General features: G+C 40.4%; 2 long non-coding RNA genes across 2 annotated transcripts in view; one reads left to right on the top strand and one right to left on the bottom strand.

Annotated features, from left to right (window-relative positions):
• Window positions 1-19325, top strand: part of LOC136855726 (uncharacterized) — a 127375-nt gene that overhangs the window by 5629 nt on the left and 102421 nt on the right. The window lies entirely within an intron of this gene.
• Window positions 727-7605, bottom strand: LOC136855724 (uncharacterized). Its single transcript, XR_010858111.1, has 2 exons — window positions 7519-7605; window positions 727-1755 (listed from the first exon to the last, which is right to left on the bottom strand). It is a non-coding gene; the product is annotated as an uncharacterized lncRNA (long non-coding RNA).

Raw genomic sequence — 19325 nt, 5'->3', positions numbered from 1 at the left:
GAGAACCAGATACTCACAACATATATGACAGGCCACCACCGGGCCGTGGTTAAAGATCCATGGGACGCGGCTCATACAGCATCATACCGAGACCACCGAAAGTTATATCTGTTGTCGGTGGCCTTGATTATACGCTGTACAGAAAACTCGATTGCGCCGAAGAAACTTCAGGGCATTTTTTACTTTTTTTTTTTTTTAACAAGATTTTCTGGAATAGTATTCTAAGTCCTTGATACCTCTTTTTTGCATTTGTGTGTGTTACTCCCAACTCTAATCAGTTTATAATATTTTCGAAGTAAGATCTAAATTAAACCAATGTCTGCCCCCCTAGTGGGGTAGTGCTGTCAGTGCACCCCTTGCGGTGCACTGTAGGCATTACTTAAGGTTCTTCGCACCGTGCCTTCGGCCCCTAGCTGCAACCCCTTTCGTTTCTTTTACTGTACCTCCTTTCATATTCTCTTTCTTCCATCTTGCTTTCCACCCTCTCCTAACAATTGATTCACAGTGCAGCAGCGATTTTTTCTTACACCTTTCAGGCCTTTTACTTCCAATTTCCGTTTTAGCGCTGAATGACCTCATAGGTCCCAGTGCTTGGCCTTTGGCCTAAATTCTATGTTCAGTCCAGTTCTGCATTCAGACCCTACCAATGCCCTAGTCTGTGTATGAAAATGATCTAGGGAACCGTTTATCTCGTCTCAGTGATGAAGGAAGAACGACAACACGGCATAAGTTTATGGTTTATTGTTAAAAACAGGATAAACAATGTCTGAGGTAAGTTCTATATACACAGTATATAAGCAACTGGAATAAGAAAGGGATAACAAGATACATTGATAACTGGAGGTAAAAACTGTTGAACTGAAACAAAAACACGGGCAGACCATGTTTCGGTGAGGTTGGGAAATGAAGGAGAGTCGTAAAAGTACAAGAGAGCAACATAACATTTCACGCACATATTTCCCCTGCGCGTCAGTGGTAACCATTTCTCCGGAGAGAGGGAAGGAACGACAGGTATAGAGCGAGACGAATGAACACAATCGGTCGGTTAATCTAGACCAAGATAGGTGACTCAAAACAGAAGTCCACCGTGAGAAACTGAGCTTCATGAAAAGAAGAAGAAGAAGAAGAAGAAAAAACATTCATTGAAGTCGACAGGTGGTTTTGGGGTAAGCCAAGAGATGGACTAGATCACTAAATGGAAAAGTTTGATGGTTGCAGTGGTGGATGGGTTTTTTTTTATACAAAAAAAGTGGGGCAAAAAGCTGAGTTGCTTTCATGTGATCGCAGAGAGAGAGAGAGAGAGAGAGAGAGACAGACGCGCAGTGGGTCACAAGGCACAACGTTGTCTTGTTCCCTTCGTTAATGGTAAGACATTTTCGTGGGTAGCGCTGCTTACCAGCCGCCCTTGCCCTTACCCTTACCCTTACCCTTGCCTCCACCTCCGTAGTGGGGCACGCGCTGCACGTACACTGGCTGGTACGTCACTTTGGGAACGGTCACTAGTCTCCATTCGGGCACGTGATGGACGACTGGCTTGTGGACGAGCTCTGGAGGTGGAGCCTGAATGATTCTGATGGGCTTGTGAACGACCACGGGCTGTTGGATGGTCACGGGCTTGTACTCGATGACTTGCTTGTGGGCGATGTAACTGTAGTCTTCGTAGCCGCCTCCGTAGCCCTTACCCTTTCCGCCGCCGCCCTTTCCTCCGGGGACGGCCAAGGTCTGAACACCAAGGAAAGCTATCAGCAGCGCTACCTGGGGGAGAAGTAAGAAAAAAACAAAAGTGTATTACTCGAGAACTGACCTTCCTCACGAGAGTTGAAATATAATTAAACATTTCGGATGGATCCGATTCGAGGATTAATCTGCAGGATATGAGTATTAAATAGTGCCTTCATATTAATTTTGTGAAGAATCATGGTTCCATGTCTTTCGTTCGTGACTGGAAAGTATTGATTCCCAGTGACTGTTTCAACAGTTGCACTTGGACCCTTCCCAGATGGACAGAAAATAATATGAATGCGCTGTATCCTGTGTCAATATGCAACCTCGGTTTAGACTAATGCTGAGAAAAGGGAAGAAATATTTAATGAAACAGAATTTACGTATGTATGACAGGCAGGTAAAACACACACACACACACACACACACACACACACACACCAAAGGCGATTGCATATCCAAAGGTTGTTCTTAAACTGTTTGTGTATAACGACCTTAGGTTACACCGCTTCCCAGTAACCTGCGTGACGGCTCAGCCGTCTAACATCTCATTGACTGAGGAGATTCTATGAACAGATGCTCAGGTTCCATCCTAACAGAAGGGGGACAAAAAGTGGTTTTGGCCCAAAGGGGGTTTATGGGGGGAGGAGGTTGAGCATTGCCCGTTGATGAATGTAGGCAACTTCAACTTTCTCTTGTATTGAACGTTAGGCACACACGGCCCAGCCTGGGAGGTTATGACATTCGATTTCGTGCGGGTGTCCAGTTCTTCTCGGAAAGAAAATACGGTGTGTTCTCAAGAAATGTTAAAAGTTTAAATGGTGCCTGCATTAAAATGGCAGGTATTATCTTTTAGTCAGTTAAGGATCATTTGTCGAGTTTTCAAACATTAAATAACTGCATTCCATTAGATGATTGTCGACTGACTGTACAAGATAGTCTGTGAACTGGAAGGAGAGCTCGACTGACTGTACAAGATAGTCTGTGTGACTGTACAAGATAGTCTGTGAACTGGAAGGAGAGCGGTATGGTCTCCCATAACACGAGGCACATCAGCTCAAATAAATGGCCAAAACGGGTTGGAATTTAAGACTCACCGACAGGTATTGTTTCGTGAATGGCCAGTAAATTGCTTTAAGAGTTCTAACGCCCTATCGGAACAAGCGCAACGGTGCCAGTTCATGAGGAAGTTCTGCAGTTTGCCCCGATGACATTTCCCTGACAGTCTGAAAGTACTGACCATATTTAGTTCTCACGTAATACTTACCATTGGCAGATGGGTCAGTTTGATATGCAAATGTCTTTGCGAGGCAGAAAAATCCGGAAAAGGCTTCCAAATCACGATTGCCACAGACAGTTAGTTTTCAGAGAGAGAGAGAGAGAGAGAGAGAGTGGGTGTTTTGGTCAGCAAGAAGTAAGCGATAGAAACTCGATAGCGTTATGGAATCTACTCAGGATCAGCAGGAACATGAACCCAAACCGGCGAAGCTTTCTTTTAAAATGTGAAATTCATATTTGATGAATATTCAGAAAATACAGGCAGGAGGACACTCACAGCTTGCCTTTGATACGATGACATTTCCGTCCCTAACAGTGTAAGCGACGGAGGCTGGAGAAGAATCAGAATCTAAACAAGAAGAAGAAGAAGAAAAAAAAAATTAGGAGGAACATGCGCAAGTGAAAGTCCAGCTTAAAGAAGCTGCCACAACTGGGCCGTTAAAGAAAAAAGAGAGAGAGAGAGAGAGAGAACAGGAAAATAAGCAAGAAAAGAAGAAAAAGCAGTTTCAAGCCCGAGAGCTCGCAGGGGGATTATCTGTTACATTTTTTTTTTTGCAGCGGTCCACGGACGGGGATCCTTATGGACGTGTGACCCCCCCCCCGCCCCCCCTCCGTTTTGTTGTTCTTTGCAGCAGTGCTGTTGCTGTTGCTGTTGCCAATTTTTCTGCTCTCACTCGTAAAAAGCTGCGGAGGCCTTGCGTTAATCGGTGTCATACAGACTAATCTTGTACTGCTTTTGTTAGGCATTCATTATTGAAGTTTGGGTTCTGCCCTGAGATTAGTATTGATACTAGTGGCGATTGCTTGAGATTATTATTGATATGATGGCGATTACTTGAGATTATTATTGATGTGATGGCGATTACTTGAGATTATTACTGATACTAATGGCGATTACTTGAGGTTATTACTGATACTAATGGCGATTACTTGATACTGTTGTTCATACTAATGGCGATTACTTGAGATTATTATTGATGCTGATGGCGATTACATGAGATTATTACTGATACTAATGGCGATTACTTAAGATTGTTGTTCATACTAATGGCGATTACTTGAGATTATTATTAATACTAATAGCGATTACTTGAGATTATTATTGATACTGATGGCGATTACTTTTCATTTTAAGTAGGGGATTCATTTTACATACTGCAGTGACATTTAACGATGGCGAAAACATCAGTGCATTTCTCAGTGAGTCACTTCACCATTCATATTAATTTGTCTATCAATCAGTTTTCATCCAAACTTAGAACGTCGTTCAGCTCACGGCAAACTCAACGCACAAAATGACTATCAAAAGTAATTTTCTAAGTTCCGTGAAAGTATTTTTCTGTTCTGTTCAAGCTGCTTCCCTTTTTCTTCGTCGAAAAAAAAAAGATAAAGATTTAAGAAAAAATACAAATCACGTCGAAATGTTTCATTACACGTAAGTACCGAGTTGCTCGCAGAATACCGCGATTCACCCAAAAGACGTCAGCCATCGAAAGCACCAGTTGAATTTCCGAATGATTTCGCAAAAGCAAAAATGCCTCTGGAACGACACACAAAAGGCGGAAGGGAAGAGATTGAAGAAGAAATGTAATAACGTTCGTGCTGGAAAAAGAGAAAATCAAGCGGAAAGCACACAGGGCGAATAACCTTTTTTAAAAGAATTTCGCCAAGTTTCCTTCGAAGGAAATCTGGAACGAAAAGAAGAAACCACGAAAGTGGGAGAGAGAGTATCACGAAAAAATATTTCGACTCCTTTCGAAATTATTATTCTCCCCCGTAGGGCATTACTTAAGATTCTTTGCAGCGTGCCTTCCTTAGGCCCCTAGCTGCAACCCCTTCCGTTCCTTTTACTGTACCTCCTTTCATATTCTCTCTCTTCCATCTTGCTATCCACCCACTCCTAACAGTTGATTCACGGTGCAACTGCTTTGAGGTCTTCCTCCCGTTACACCTTTCAGACATTTTACTGTCAATTTCCGTTTTGAGAATTCTGTATTCAATTCAGATTATTCTCCCGTTCAGTTAGATGAATCTTGTATCATGAATGATCGTTTTACTCTCGAGGTCCTTAGGAATCTCCCAACCGCCCAGGATTGCGCAAGTCAGAGTGAGAGGTGCACCAGGTGTAAAAGGATTGAATAACAAGCACGCCTTTTACTTGGAAAGGAAAAGTAAAAGGTGACCGAGTCACTGATACATCAGATTATACACTGCGTCTGATATCGTTACTGTAAGAATGATTTCCGGTATCAGTCTCGTAGTTTGGTGTGAGATATTTTCGTTCTTGATGTGATAATGATATTAAAACATAATTTAAATTATTAGTACAATTAATGTAAATTATTACGATTACATAATTATCAGTATAATTGATCATACGACAAAATTCGCTCTGGCTTCACGACAAACGTTATAACGAACCGAGGAATCACTAACTCTCTAAAGAAAAAAAATGACAAATCGCAAATCGGCCTGAGACTTGCGACGACGGGCTAATTACGGCAAATTTTAACACACAATGGCTTAATTAACGTAGATAACATCATATTGTTCGGCACCAAGAAAAAAAGACCCCCCACCCCACTCCACAAAACAGGCTTCTCTCCTCATCGAGGTGGCGATGCAAGTATCAGTTTTCACCGAACGGCTTCTGGAGCCCCGCGCGTATATATGAGTCACTGACGCACAGACAAAAGGCGACTCACCTCCATTGTCCTCAACCGAAGGAGGAATCGGGCTGAAGGTAATTAGCGCCCACTGATTCCTCTGCCGTTCTTGTATCATCAGTCCTTCACAAAGGCGATAAAGGCGGCGGCGGCGGCAGCAACCTTTGCGCAACAATGCGACGACGAGGAAGGAATTGCTGATTGTAAACATGATATGATTTCAGTTGTTCCGCCGAGAACAATGTCGCCTCGGGAATGAAAGCAGGGTCGACTTCCGCGGATAAGGAATACTCGCTAGACTTCTCAAAAACATTTGATTAATTAAAACAAAATAAAGAATAAAATGATGTAAAAATATTAAATTCAAACAAGATGAAATAAATGGAATAAAATAATGTAAAACAAAATTGCATAAAGCAAGATAAAATAAATGGAATAAAATAATATAAAACGAAATTGGATCGGTTCCACGGATGAGAAATGTTCACTAGACTTCTTTAAAAACAGAGAAATTAAAACAAGATAAAATAAAGAATAAAATAATATAAAACAAAATTGGATCGGTTTCCACGGATAAGAAATATTCACTAGACTTCTTAAAAACATTAGAGAAATTAAAACGAGATAAAATAAAATAATATAAAACAACACACAAATGAACAAATAGCCTATCAAAATGGAAGTTATAGAGGCACGACAATTCAATGAAAGTTTAGGGCCGAAAAGTTACAAATATTAGATTCGCGTCGATTGTGATAACGGCTAGTTGAGGGTCCCGCGTGCTCCCTGCGTCTCAAAATATGCTTATCCTCGTAAGAGGTCTCAACTCTCATCTTTCGTGCAATCTTCTCTAAAGAATGTGCAACTGTAGCCCTTAATTTTTACTTTTTAAATTTTTACAGTCAGGTGCAAAGTGTTATGTACAGGGCGAATACTATATCAAAAAAGTAATAAGCAGCTGCGTCGCGTGTCAAGGAAATCAATCTGTCATTCAGTAAAACAATTCCATCAACGGCTGTTACCACTGTCAGCTGATCACAGCGCACCTGCAAGTTTGTAAATTGGCAGTCACGTCAGCCATAGGCGACCTCCAGTCACAAACACGAATGAAAGATGGCGTCACTCCAGAAGCAGCTTTTCGTTGTGGAATTTGAAAAAAGATAAAAAATTAAATGATAAAATTGAGAGGTCTCACAGGTATACCGGCTTTGTTTTAAAGTGAACATATATTAAAAGACAGTGTCCAAAGGATGGAAAGAATTAGTAGTTATTAAAGTAATAATACATAGTAAATTAGTACGTCCACAGTCCAGAAGTTATAGCATAAGTTTGATAATTCACTATAAAAATCAACGCACTTCGCCGTCGAGGACGATGACATAGGGTAGATATAGGTTTGAAACACCCAGTCGTGAAGAAAGTCAAATTATTGAACTACTGTAAGGAAAATTTTTACGTTAATTGAGCATTGAGACAAGGAAATAATATTCGTTCGGTCTCCAAAGATTTTTTAGAGCTGCGTTGACCATGAAATGCATCAGACGCTTAAAGCACTTTGATGACCCGAGATGAGTTCCCGGTATTCTGCATAATATCTCGATAAACAAGCGTGCGAATGTAGCCTGAAGTAGCGTGACCTGGCGCGTGCCCATAACCCCACTCGATTATCACTCGCTTCTCTTATACTCTCACTTTCTCTCTCCCTTCTCGCATTCTCTCATTCTTCCTTTTTCTGCCATAACGTCGACAATGAAATCGACGACGAACTGTTCTTCTTTTTCTATGAGATGTTCTCTTCTTCTTCTTCTTCTTCTTCTTCTTGCTGTGTGTGTGTGTATACACTAGGGCTTACCTGAACCTTCATCGTGGAGTGACTGTGCCATGGAAGCCACCCCTCACCTCTTATATAGCTCGGGATTTGCAGTGGGCGCTGCTACCACCTTACTTTTACCCAGCTCTTGCCTTTTCCTTTCTATATCGGAGCAGAGAGGGAAGGGGTCTCGGGGTGGGGCATTGTGTGGGGGGGAGGGGAGGGGGGGGCAGCCATTGCAGCCCATGGCGTTTGTTGTTTTTCGGGAGGTCATTTTTAGTGGATATGATCTTTACTTATCACTTTCCTTCACCGCCTCTCGGAGGAGCATTTGCCAACCACGCGGGTTTCGATTGCAAGGCCAGTGCTTCCTTCCACTGGGCGTCCTGTTATAAAGTAAAATGGTGCCTTAAAGAAATGTAAGAGGATGGGTGAGAAACACGGCATCGATCATCATGACACGAGGCAATTTGAAAGGAGCATTCCAACTTCACAAATAGCAATTGATTTGTGTGTATGGAAATGTATCTGAATATAGGTGGCTGTGTGAGGTAATTTATATATATACATATTCATATATATATATATATATATATATATATATATATATATATATATATATATATATATATATATATATATATATTCACTTTTGAGTTTTAAACAAGGTTCATAGGTAATCCAGGTTGAGGTAGAGTCAGCAGAAATATGGCTTTGTGTGCAAAAGTTGTTTTTTATTGACTTTATATTTCTTATAAATATGTATTTATGTATGTATATATATACACAAGTATATACGTGTGTGTTTGTGTGTTTTCACCACATGTCTTTTTCCCCTTTTAGAGGGATGAGCTTATTGGCCAAGCACTCTTTTGTCGACCCCAGCTGACACTGACTCAGCTAGGTTGACTGGTAGGCGGCCCGGACGGGAGCGAACCGAGGACCAAACACCATATATAAATATATATAATTAAATATATATATATATTATATATGTGTGTTGTAATCAGTATGTGTGTATATACATACATGTATATTGTGTGTATATACATACATGTATAACTGAATCACGAAAATATGGAGCGTGATGAATATAAATAGAGACAAATTCCACGAAGGAAAGAGAAACAATGGAGTACTGCAAGGCTTTTCGACTTCTTGTCCTTTACTTAGCAGTTTCTATATACATATATATATATATATATATATATATATATATATATATATATATATATATATATATATATATATATATATATATATATATATATGGACACAGACATACATATATAGAGTATTTTTGGCGAAAGGCATGCGTGTGGATATATACACTTAACACAAGACATATAGAAATATAACTAACACGCATTTATTTACCTCGTAAAACTGAATACATCTTGTTAACGATCATATGACATGCGGTCGAACTGCTTTCTTCCAGTCGTAGCGATGTAATACCTTCCGGAATGCGTCCGTCAGAAGACAAACCTGAAAGCGTGAAAATAAAATTTTTTTTTTTTTTCTTTTTTACTTTCCTTCCGGCCGCCAAAAGGCGATCCAGCCAGTGGGTGTGGCTTCTTGCCGAGAATAACCAGAAACCGTCATTGGCGTGGGAGATACAAACAGACTCGTTCGTCCTTGGAGGTCGTGTCCGGGACTTCCATTTAGAGCAGTGGTTCTCAGTCGTTTTTTTTTTTTAGTGGTGGCACCCTAACTGATGTAATCATTACCGTTGCACCCCTTCTTCAGCATCACACCATATCGCGTGAATTAACTTCTTACTTAATGAATAAAATTAGTATCCATACTCGAACCAGAATCAGCACGCCGTACGTGCAGAAATATACTGTACAAACAAAGAGCATAATATCAGAAGAATTAGATAAACATAATTAGAGTAGACACGCTGATGATAATTTTGTGAAGACTTCTGCAAACTTTTTTTCTTTTCTTTAACAGACTTTTTTTTTTCTTTGACAAATGTTCATTGAGATGATCTAGCCAAGACAGAATTCATGGCAATCTTGCGGCTCCCCCAGGCACTGTCTGTCGAGTTTGAGAATCATTGATTTAGAGCGATGCTATTGTAAAGTCGTCGGAATCTTCTCGAGATCTTTAGGGAAGCTGCTTCTTCTTCTTCGATGTTATGCGAGGAAAGACATCGAAGTGAATCGTTCGTGGTTTGGTGGTCGTTATAAGTAATTCCTCACGTAGGGGGATAAGTGCCGTCAGTACACCTCATTAGGTGCACTGTAGGCATTACTAAAGGTTCTTTGCGGCGTCCCTTCGGCCCCTAGCTGCAACCCCGTTCATTCCTTTTACTGCACCTCCGTTCATATTATCTTTCTCCCATCTTGTCCTCCACCCTCTGCTAACAATTGATTCGTAGTGCAACTGCTTTGAGGTTTTCCTCCTGTTACACCTTTCAAAACCTTTCCACTCCCAGTTTCCGCATCAGCGCTGAATAACCTCATAGATCCCAGTGCTTTGCTCTTAAAGTCCTATAAGAGATAAGAGAAGAATAATCCCCAGGTAATTGTCAAGTGTTCACGGATCTCACATTCCGCTCTCGGAACTTTGATGAAGTGAGGTTGTCGCAGGAGTGAAGTTTGAATTTCTTCGATAAAATTTGGCAACTATCTGATGATTAGCTGAGAGACGTGAGAGAAAGGCGATAAAAAAAAAAAAGTCGAAAGGAATAATCGCACACTTTTTCCAATTTGCTGTTGCGGGCCAAGGGCGTATTTGGATACAAGGGATTGCGCAAGAATTGAAAGTGTCGTAACTAACTTTTTCCGGGTGTGTGATGGTCCCATATATATATATATATACTCTCTCTCTCTCTCTCTCTCTCTCTCTCTCTCTCTCTCTCTCTCTCTCTCTCTCTCTCTCTCTCTCTCATTTAGTGTCCAGTCTAGTATCTATTATACATCAAGTTGGATACACATCTGATGGACCTGCGGCCGTTGACGGTAGAATTAGCACAGCACGGAAAGTAAAATTGCAACGCCCCTCAGTTTTCTCTCTTGTTTCTTGGGCAGAATTACCGCAGTTCTCTCTAATGAACTTGTTTGACGTCTCTCCATGACCATAGTGAGCGTGTGACTAAGAAAATTACCCGAAACAATACATTATTAAAGCTTATTATACCCGCTTTGAAACGCACCTGCGTGGAAGAAAGTTTCCATTAAAAACGAAGTAAACTCCGGGGGGGGGGGGTTAGTGCCGTCAGTGCACCTCCTGCAGTGCACTGTAGGCATTACTGAAGATTCTTTGTAGTGTGCGTTCCTTAGGCCCCTTAGCTACAACCCCCTTCGTTCCGTTTACTCTACCTCCTTTCATATTCTCTTCCATCTTGCTTTGAGGTTTTCCTCCTGTTCCACCCTTCAAACCTTTTACTGTCAATTTCCGTTTCGGCGCTGAATGACCTCATGGGTCCCAGTGCTTGGTCTTTGGCCAAAATTCTATATTCAGTTCAGTTCAGTTGGCGAGTCAAGTAGAGAGAGCGAAGAGAGGACGCTTCGGGTCCTGACGTTCTGGAATGCCATATATCATGTATGGATAGACGGTTTGACCTCCCTTCCAGGTAAATCATGTTTTTTTGTGATATGTCCTTGTTTGGCTGTTGTAGATGGCTAATGAAAGTTACAGTGTGATTGTGCCTGAGTGGTCACCCATCCTAATCTATGTCTTTGTGTGTGGACAGTATATGAAGACCTACAAAGCGTTCACACTTGCATATATATATATATATATATATATATATATATATATATATATATATATATATATATATATATGTGTGTGTGTGTGTGTGTGTGTGTGTATGTATATATTTTACAGGTAATAATAAAAGTAAAAGGAAAACGCAGATGCTGGATGGTTAGAATGTATTGCTGGCCCTACGACTGAATGATAAGAGAACCCTCTTCGTGCTTCAGTACTTATTGATTTTTCGCGGAAATATATACATATGTATATATATATTTATTTATTTAATTTATTTATTTGTAGAAACGTACTGATACATACAGGTATGAGCACTTGACTTAAAAGTTTACTTTTGTGCATCACGACACACGCACGCACACACACACACACACCCAAATACGCAAACACACTTTCACACAAACATATGTATATACTCACATATGGGTATAAATATGTATATGTATATGTTTATATATATATATATATATATATATATATATATATATATATATATATATATATATATAACGAACAGTTTCCCGAAAGCTTTCTGTACAGATTATCTTTATTTGTACATACACATAACTGCGGATTTGCTTCTCCATAAGCATTTGAGTTATGCAAAATTAACTCGACGAATTTCAGCTGTCAAAGCCGCTTTACGCTCCTCATTGTCACATGCGTACAATGGTCATGATGATGGAACGTAGGAAGAGAGAGAGAGAGAGAGAGAGAGAGAGAGAGAGAGAGAGAGAGAGAGAGAGAGAGAGAGAGAGAGAGAGAGGCCGGCATAGAGCTTAAAATTCAATTGTACAGCTTGTCACAATGTTCGTGAGTAGAAGATGGAGAAGAAGAAGAAAAAAAGATTCGTGTCTCGAGGAGGAGGGGGGAGGAGGAGGAGGATGAGGATGAGGATGTGGCAACCAGACCTTACGCAAAACAATCAATTTGACAGAAACAACGCGACGATAACCTTTCCCTCCTCGTAACATCTGCAAGAGAATTGTGTGTGTTTGACCTTTAATGAAGCACTTAGCGTTAAGGAAACTGCGATCATGCCAGACCCACTAACGGGGAGAAAGAGAGAAAGCAAAACGAATAATAAAAAAAAAAAAAAAGAACGACGGCAGAAAAAGGCGAAGGAAAAAGAAGAAACATGAAAAACATTGCGAGAGAAAGATTCGTGACCGCAACCTCTCTCTCTAACGGCGAACACTCAATATTCGCTTGTGTATGGCTCAGTTCTCTGCTGATGCGGTTACGCCATTTCGAGGTGCTTTGAGTAACAGCGTATAACCGTCAGTTGTTACGTCACTTTTTTTTTTTTTTTGACGTTTTAAAAGCCCCAGGGAATGACGTATTACGCAGGAGTTTCAGCGATCCGCGTCTTTCAGGTTGTAAACAGTTTCAGAGCGTATCTCCAGTAAGAGGCTGGTGGCTTCGCACACAAGCTACACCGAGTCTTAACATTTTCCGAGCGATCTCTCTTTTGTCATGCTATGAAATGATTGGCTATTTACGGCTTTTAGTCTGTTACAGTTCCGGCTGTTTATTGTCGGCTGTTGCATGTCTCTTCCAGGTGATGCTGTTTGGATTCGAAAACTACGGATATTGTTTTTCAGAGGACTTTCCTCAGCTTTCTTAAGCAAAGGAAGATGAATTCACCAAATGAGCGGTTTTCTCTGTTTCAGCATTATATATATATATATATATATATATATATATATATATATATATATATATATATATATATATATATATACTGTATTTATGTATTTATGTAAGTGAATACATTTATATATATACACACATATATACATATACATATATATATATATATATATATATATATATATATATATATATATATATATATATATATATATATATATATATATATATATATACATGCTGCAGTACAGGAATCCACTCATCTGGTTGGATTAATTTTCCTTTGCTTCAGAAAGTTGTCACACACACACACACACACACACACACACACACACATATATATATATATATATATATATATATATATATATATATATATATATATATATATATATATATATATATATTACTATGTATACAGGCATATGTACTGTATATATATATATATATATATATATATATATATATATATATATATATATATATATATATATATATATATATATATATATATATATATATTACTATGTATACGGTATATATGTATTGTATATATATATATATATATATATATATATATATATATATATATATATATATATATATATATATATATATATATATTCCTGTCATGACATGTGTTCACTACGTTGGTGTGCATTAGTCATATACTGCGTCTTTGTCCAAACGGAGAGGGCATTTTGAAAAGCCACTATCTATAGGATGTTCTTGAAGTACAGGCGCGCATCTTTCCAAATCACTCTCCCTTTCTAAATAAAAAAAAAAGAGAGAGAGAGAGATAAAAAGTCTAACTCGACTAAGTGAGAGGAATCGGCAATTCATACTTACGCAAATCTAGTTTTGGCTATCATCCACGACTAGAATGTCGCGAGACTAAGTAGAACAGCAGCAACTGAGAGAGAGAGAGAGAGAGAGAGAGAGAGAGAGAGAGAGAGAGAGAGAGAGAAGTATAAAACACACCGGGGCGAGATGACGAAATATGAGCAGTTCGAAAATTCTGCTCATGATATATTAGACGTTATGAAATAAGGATTCTCAATTTTTCCCAATGAACTGATGCAACTACATGTGTCTATTTACTGAGGCGTTCTAAGCTCCGAGGACTATTTTGCTCTCCTGAACTTTTGCCTACATGGTCCGGATTAAGGCAACTGCAGCCACATCTAATACCATTGACATTTATATAGTTTCCTCGGTACATCCTTTCATATTCTCTTCCTTCCATCTTACTTTCCACCCTCTTCTAACATTTGATTCATAGTGCGACTGAGAGGTTCTCTTCCTGTTACACCTTTCAGGCCTACGTACTGTCAAAATCCCTCTCAGCGCTGAGTGCTTTCATAAGGTCCCAGCGCTTGGCCTAAACTCTGTACTCAGTTCTACATCCTACTCTCTATAGTTTCTGTCCTGTCGATGGTTGAGAGTCAAATAATCTCCTTTTCGCATTGACGGAATTGAACTGACGCTCGAAGTGACAGGCGTCGGCGCGACCGCCCGGCAAGATAAGGGTGACGGGTAGTGAGGGTCGCTGGGAATTGTCAGGTTGGGGGGGCGTGGCCTCTCTTCGCCTCGCTGGGGGGTGGTAGGCAGCCAGCCCGCTCAACCTGACTGTGAGGAGGCCTGAGAGGGGTCACTTGTGAAGAAGCCCCCTCATGTGAAGGTAGACTCTTGTTTCCTCGACCGGCCGCGGTGTGGGTCAAACGGTTTGGGGGGGGGGGGGGGATGGGTTGAGTGAGGGAGGGTGGGTGAGTATTTTGGGGGAACCTCATGAAGCGTAGTAGTAGACACAGTGATATATTTTCGATAACTGGAATCTAACGACTTTGATTTAAGAATTTTTTTTTTTTTCGGTGCAGCGACTCTTCAGTGAACTCTGTGCGGGGAAAGATAGAAAATCATAGTAATACTGGAAGAAAGTATAGTTTAATGAATAGGGTAGCATATTATATATATATATATATATATATATATATATATATATATATATATATATATATATAATTTTCCATTTCCTATATGACAGCATGGATTAATCTAGACTTAGCTTCTTTCATCCACAAGTTTATTTTTCTCAGCCGTCATAAATGAATCAGCAACGTAATAATAAGCTCAAAGTGTTACAACCCCAGGAGCAAAATCAATCAATACAAACTAACATTTCTCAACTTTGACGCACGAGCCAACCCATCACACTAAGAAGTAAGACCCTCCTGGAATCCATTACTTGGTGTCGATTAGCACCCGAGGGAAGCACTTGAATTTTCTGGTTTGAAAATCAGCTGTTGGAATAAAAAAAAAAAAAAGATTAATTTCAGTTCCTTCACAGCTGTTAGATTTATTTTAGTGAGTCTGTCAAGTTCAGGAGACCTTCTGTAACATTTTTGGTTACTGCTGACGCGATTCACTAACCTATAAGAGAAAACTAAATTCACTCACTTCACCATTCGTTGGATATTTGAAAAAAAATCGGCTCATCCATCCTGCTGGGTACTGGAAATAATGGGCGCTACCGCTGACCCTAAGGGTATTTCTAATACATTACTCACACAGTACTCTTAATAGAAGACAAAAAATAAGAAAGGTGTTGTACCGAAACTTTCCTGCATCTGCAGAGGTTATTGTACCAATACCACATACTGTACTTTAGATCTTGTTTTGATTTTGATGCAATATTGCTCTTGTTTGGGTGCCGGTAAAATCCCTTGACCTTGATCGTCTGGCCTAAAATGCAGGCACAGAGACCAGGGGAGGTTGGGGTGGGTGTGGGGGGGTTGGTTATTGTTTTATTGCGAGATCTACATGTCTCTACCTCTCTCCTGAAAAAGGGTTTTCAGATATTTTTGCTGTTTACAAGAGTAGTGAAGCGACTGCTTCTGACTCAGATGATGCTCATGCAGTATTTTAGGGAAAATTTCCTACTGTGATAAAAACAAATAGTTCGGCACTATTTAAAGCTACTAGTTACTCCAGTGGGAAGCTATAATTCACACACACAGAGAGAGAGAGAGAGAGAGAGAGAGAGAGAATCACGAATCGAAAGAGTAATGGAGATGAAATCACTGTATATAAGAGCAAATGTGAGGCATACTTAAACTCATTATTATGAATTGGAACGAGAGAGAGAGAGAGAGAGAGAGAGAGAGAGAGAGAGAGAGAGAGAGAGAGAGAGAGAGAGAGAGAGAGAGAGAGAATCACGAATCGAAAGAGTAATGGAGATGAAATCACTGTATACAAGAGCGAATGGGAGGCATACGTAAATTCATTATTATGAATTGGAACGAGAGAGAGAGAGAGAGAGAGAGAGAGAGAGAGAGAGAGAGAGAGAGAGAGAGAGAGAGAGAGAGCGAGAGAGAGCGGATCACGAATTGAAAGCATATTGTAGATGAGATGGCTGTATATAAGAGCAAATGTGAGTCATACTTGAATTTGCTGTTATGAATTGGAACGAGAGAGAGAGAGAGAGAGAGAGAGAGAGAGAAAGATTATCGGTTTGAGGAAAGAGACCTCGCCTAAAAAAAGTAGTGAAAGCGACAAAGAACTGGAAAGAACACCTGTTGCAACGATCAAGGGGGAAATTTCCCACAACATTGACTACCACCCTTTTACGTCGACTCACTAAGGCATGCGTGTCCCAAGCTATGCGCAGCCTCTGGGGGAACTTTTCGGTCCCTCGATTTCCGTGAAAAGCTGTATTTATAAGGATTCTGAATTCAGAGAATTAAAAAAAAAAATCATCTGTGCTTGGCTGAAAGTGCAATAAAGGAATTTCTTCCAGTTCATAATAATGAATTTGAGTGTGCCTCACATTCTGCTTTTATAGACAGTGATTTCATCTACAATACTATTTCAGTTCATGATTCTCTCTCTCTCTCTCTCTCTCTCTCTCTCTCTCACACACACACACACACACACACACGTACTACTTCCGCTGATATCCCGAACAGTAATATAGAGACTGAGGTAAATTCCAATTTTATCAAGAAATATCTCTAATCTCGTAAATCTTTAAGTGATGTTCAAAGCTACCACATCTCAGTCTATAAGAAAGGAAAGCGACAGAGCTAAATATAACAAACATCACTGCTGCTGCTGCTGCTGCTACTGCAGTACTGTATAACTGGTTTGGCAATCTCTGTGTCTATCTGTGTGATTAAGTAACCTGCAAAAGAAAGAATACGATGTAATTGCGTATCTTGTAATTAGTCTTTTGTCTGGAAATACTCCTGGAAGTCACAGAATGCTGATGGACGAGCATAGCACAAGATACCAATAATAAAAGATGGAATGATTAGTGTTAGGCAGTGGTTCCCAACTTGGGGGCGTACACCCCCACCAGGGGGGTAATTTGATTTTTAAAGGGGGCAATTCGAGAATGTTTAAATACAAGAATTATATATCACCATAGGGAGCATCAGGATTTTAAGAGGTGATTAGGTGGGGCATCGCCCCCGCCCCCCCCAAAAAAAGTTGGGAACCACAGTGGTAGAAGGTATTTTATTTCCGGGTATTGGAACTGTATAACTGGTCCTGGTCTCTGGTGGACTTGTCCTCATCATGACTGGGCAGTTTTGGGGTAGCTCTAAGTTAACAGGCCAACTGGTAAGAAGTAAACGAGAGGAGCACTGTACGCATTACTTCAGGTTCTTTGCTGTGCCCCACCTAAATTCACCTCTTAAAATCCTGATGCCCCCTGTGGTGAAATATAATTCTTATATTCACTTGGAGGAAGCCTAAAAGGCGATTAACTTGGTTTAAGCCTTCTCGAACGGGGCCCCCTTAAAAATCAAATTCCCCCCCCCTAGTGGGGGTGTACGTCCCACGTTCGAAACCACTGATCTAGAGATTGATACTACTGTAACAGAATCAGCTTTGCTCGCCTATCTAATTTATCTAGGGTTAGAATCTTTAAATATATCTCCAGTGACCTTGAAGACTTTCGGTCAAAGATTGCTTTATGAAAGAGTACAGCGTGAAAGACCTTTGGGTTTTGAAAATTTCAGTTGATTGCACTAGTGGATCTAGAAAAATTTCAGGGGGGGGCCGCCACCAATTTTCATATACATACACATACAATATATGTGTATATATACATATATAATTATTTTTTTCTCAAAATTTTATTAATTCTGTATTAGATTTTCCCCCCGTTTTTATATTTCTCATTTATGTTTTGATCTAAATCTTCAATATTATTATTTTGTCATTATTTTTGATGGGGGGGGGCACGTGCCCAGTGCCCCCACCCCTGGATCCGCTAGTGGTTGAGGGGGGGTTTTGAATGCAGCATTTTATAATCCAACTGCTCGCCAGAATGACGTTACACGAAGCCTGGCTCTAAGGTTATGTATCATCAGAAAGCACTGCAATGCAGCAGATTAAGTAGAATCATAATAATGATGTGATTTGAGGTACCTTTGCGGTAAGGAACCATGTTTCGTTACGGAAGCCTTCCAAGGTGAATAACGCATGGGCTAAAAGGCCCGTGCACAGTGTTGAAGTACTAAGATTCAAAGTTAGAATAGTGGAATGTGATAAAGCCAAGCTGGGCCTTCACAGGAAGGGATGAGGTTCATTATATAAATTCTTCCCCCATCCCGTAGGTGGGCAGTGCAGTCAGTGCACCTCATGTGGTGCACAGTAGGCATTACTTAAGGTTCTTTGCAGCGTGCCTTCCTTAGGCCCCTAGCTGCAACCCCTTTCATTCCTTTTACTGGACCTCCTTTCATGTTCTCTTCCATCTTACTCTCCTCCCTCTCCTAACAATTGATTCATAGTGCAACTGCTTTGAGGTTTTCCTCCTGTTACACCTTTCTAACCTTTACTGTCAGTTTCCATTTCAGCGCTGAATGACCTCATAGGTGCCAGTGCTTGGCCCTTGGCCCAAACTCTACATTCCATTCTGTATCAAGAAATGATTCTGTGGCCAGTTGCAGAGGAATCATTCACGTCGTGTTGGGTGCTATACGTCTCGCAAACTTGTCTGTTCTGTCCAACAAAGCTTTGCTGCATGATAGGATAAAAAATATCCAAAAAATGTAGTATCATCAAGGAACCTGTGGCTCAAATAGATGATAATTGTGTAACAGCCACACAGGGTTTAATTAGCGCGTTGCAGTTTTGGTCTTTGCTAACTTATTTAGGAGTTACTTTTTGAAAATCTATAATAATGAAATCCGAGTGGATCTTGTTTGTCTTCCCCCGGGTGACAGCAGGGGAAACATGACACAGCCACCCACCCCCTGCAAAATGGTTTGTCCACTCCGGGTGGCGCGGGTTAGGTAGAGGAACGGGAGGGTAGGGGAGACATCCACCCTCTTGCAAACCTGTTTAAACCTGTTTGTCCGCCCGAGGTGGGTGCGTGGTAGGTAGGGGAACAGGAGGGTAGGCTAGGGGAGACATCCACCCTCCTGCAAACCTGTTTGTCCACTCCGGGTGGGGGCTAGGTG

The sequence above is a fragment of the Macrobrachium rosenbergii genome, chromosome 32 (genome assembly GCF_040412425.1).
Source record: "Macrobrachium rosenbergii isolate ZJJX-2024 chromosome 32, ASM4041242v1, whole genome shotgun sequence".
In the NCBI taxonomy this organism is placed as follows: Eukaryota; Metazoa; Arthropoda; class Malacostraca; order Decapoda; family Palaemonidae; genus Macrobrachium; species Macrobrachium rosenbergii.
This window is presented reverse-complemented; position numbering and strand designations above follow the sequence as displayed.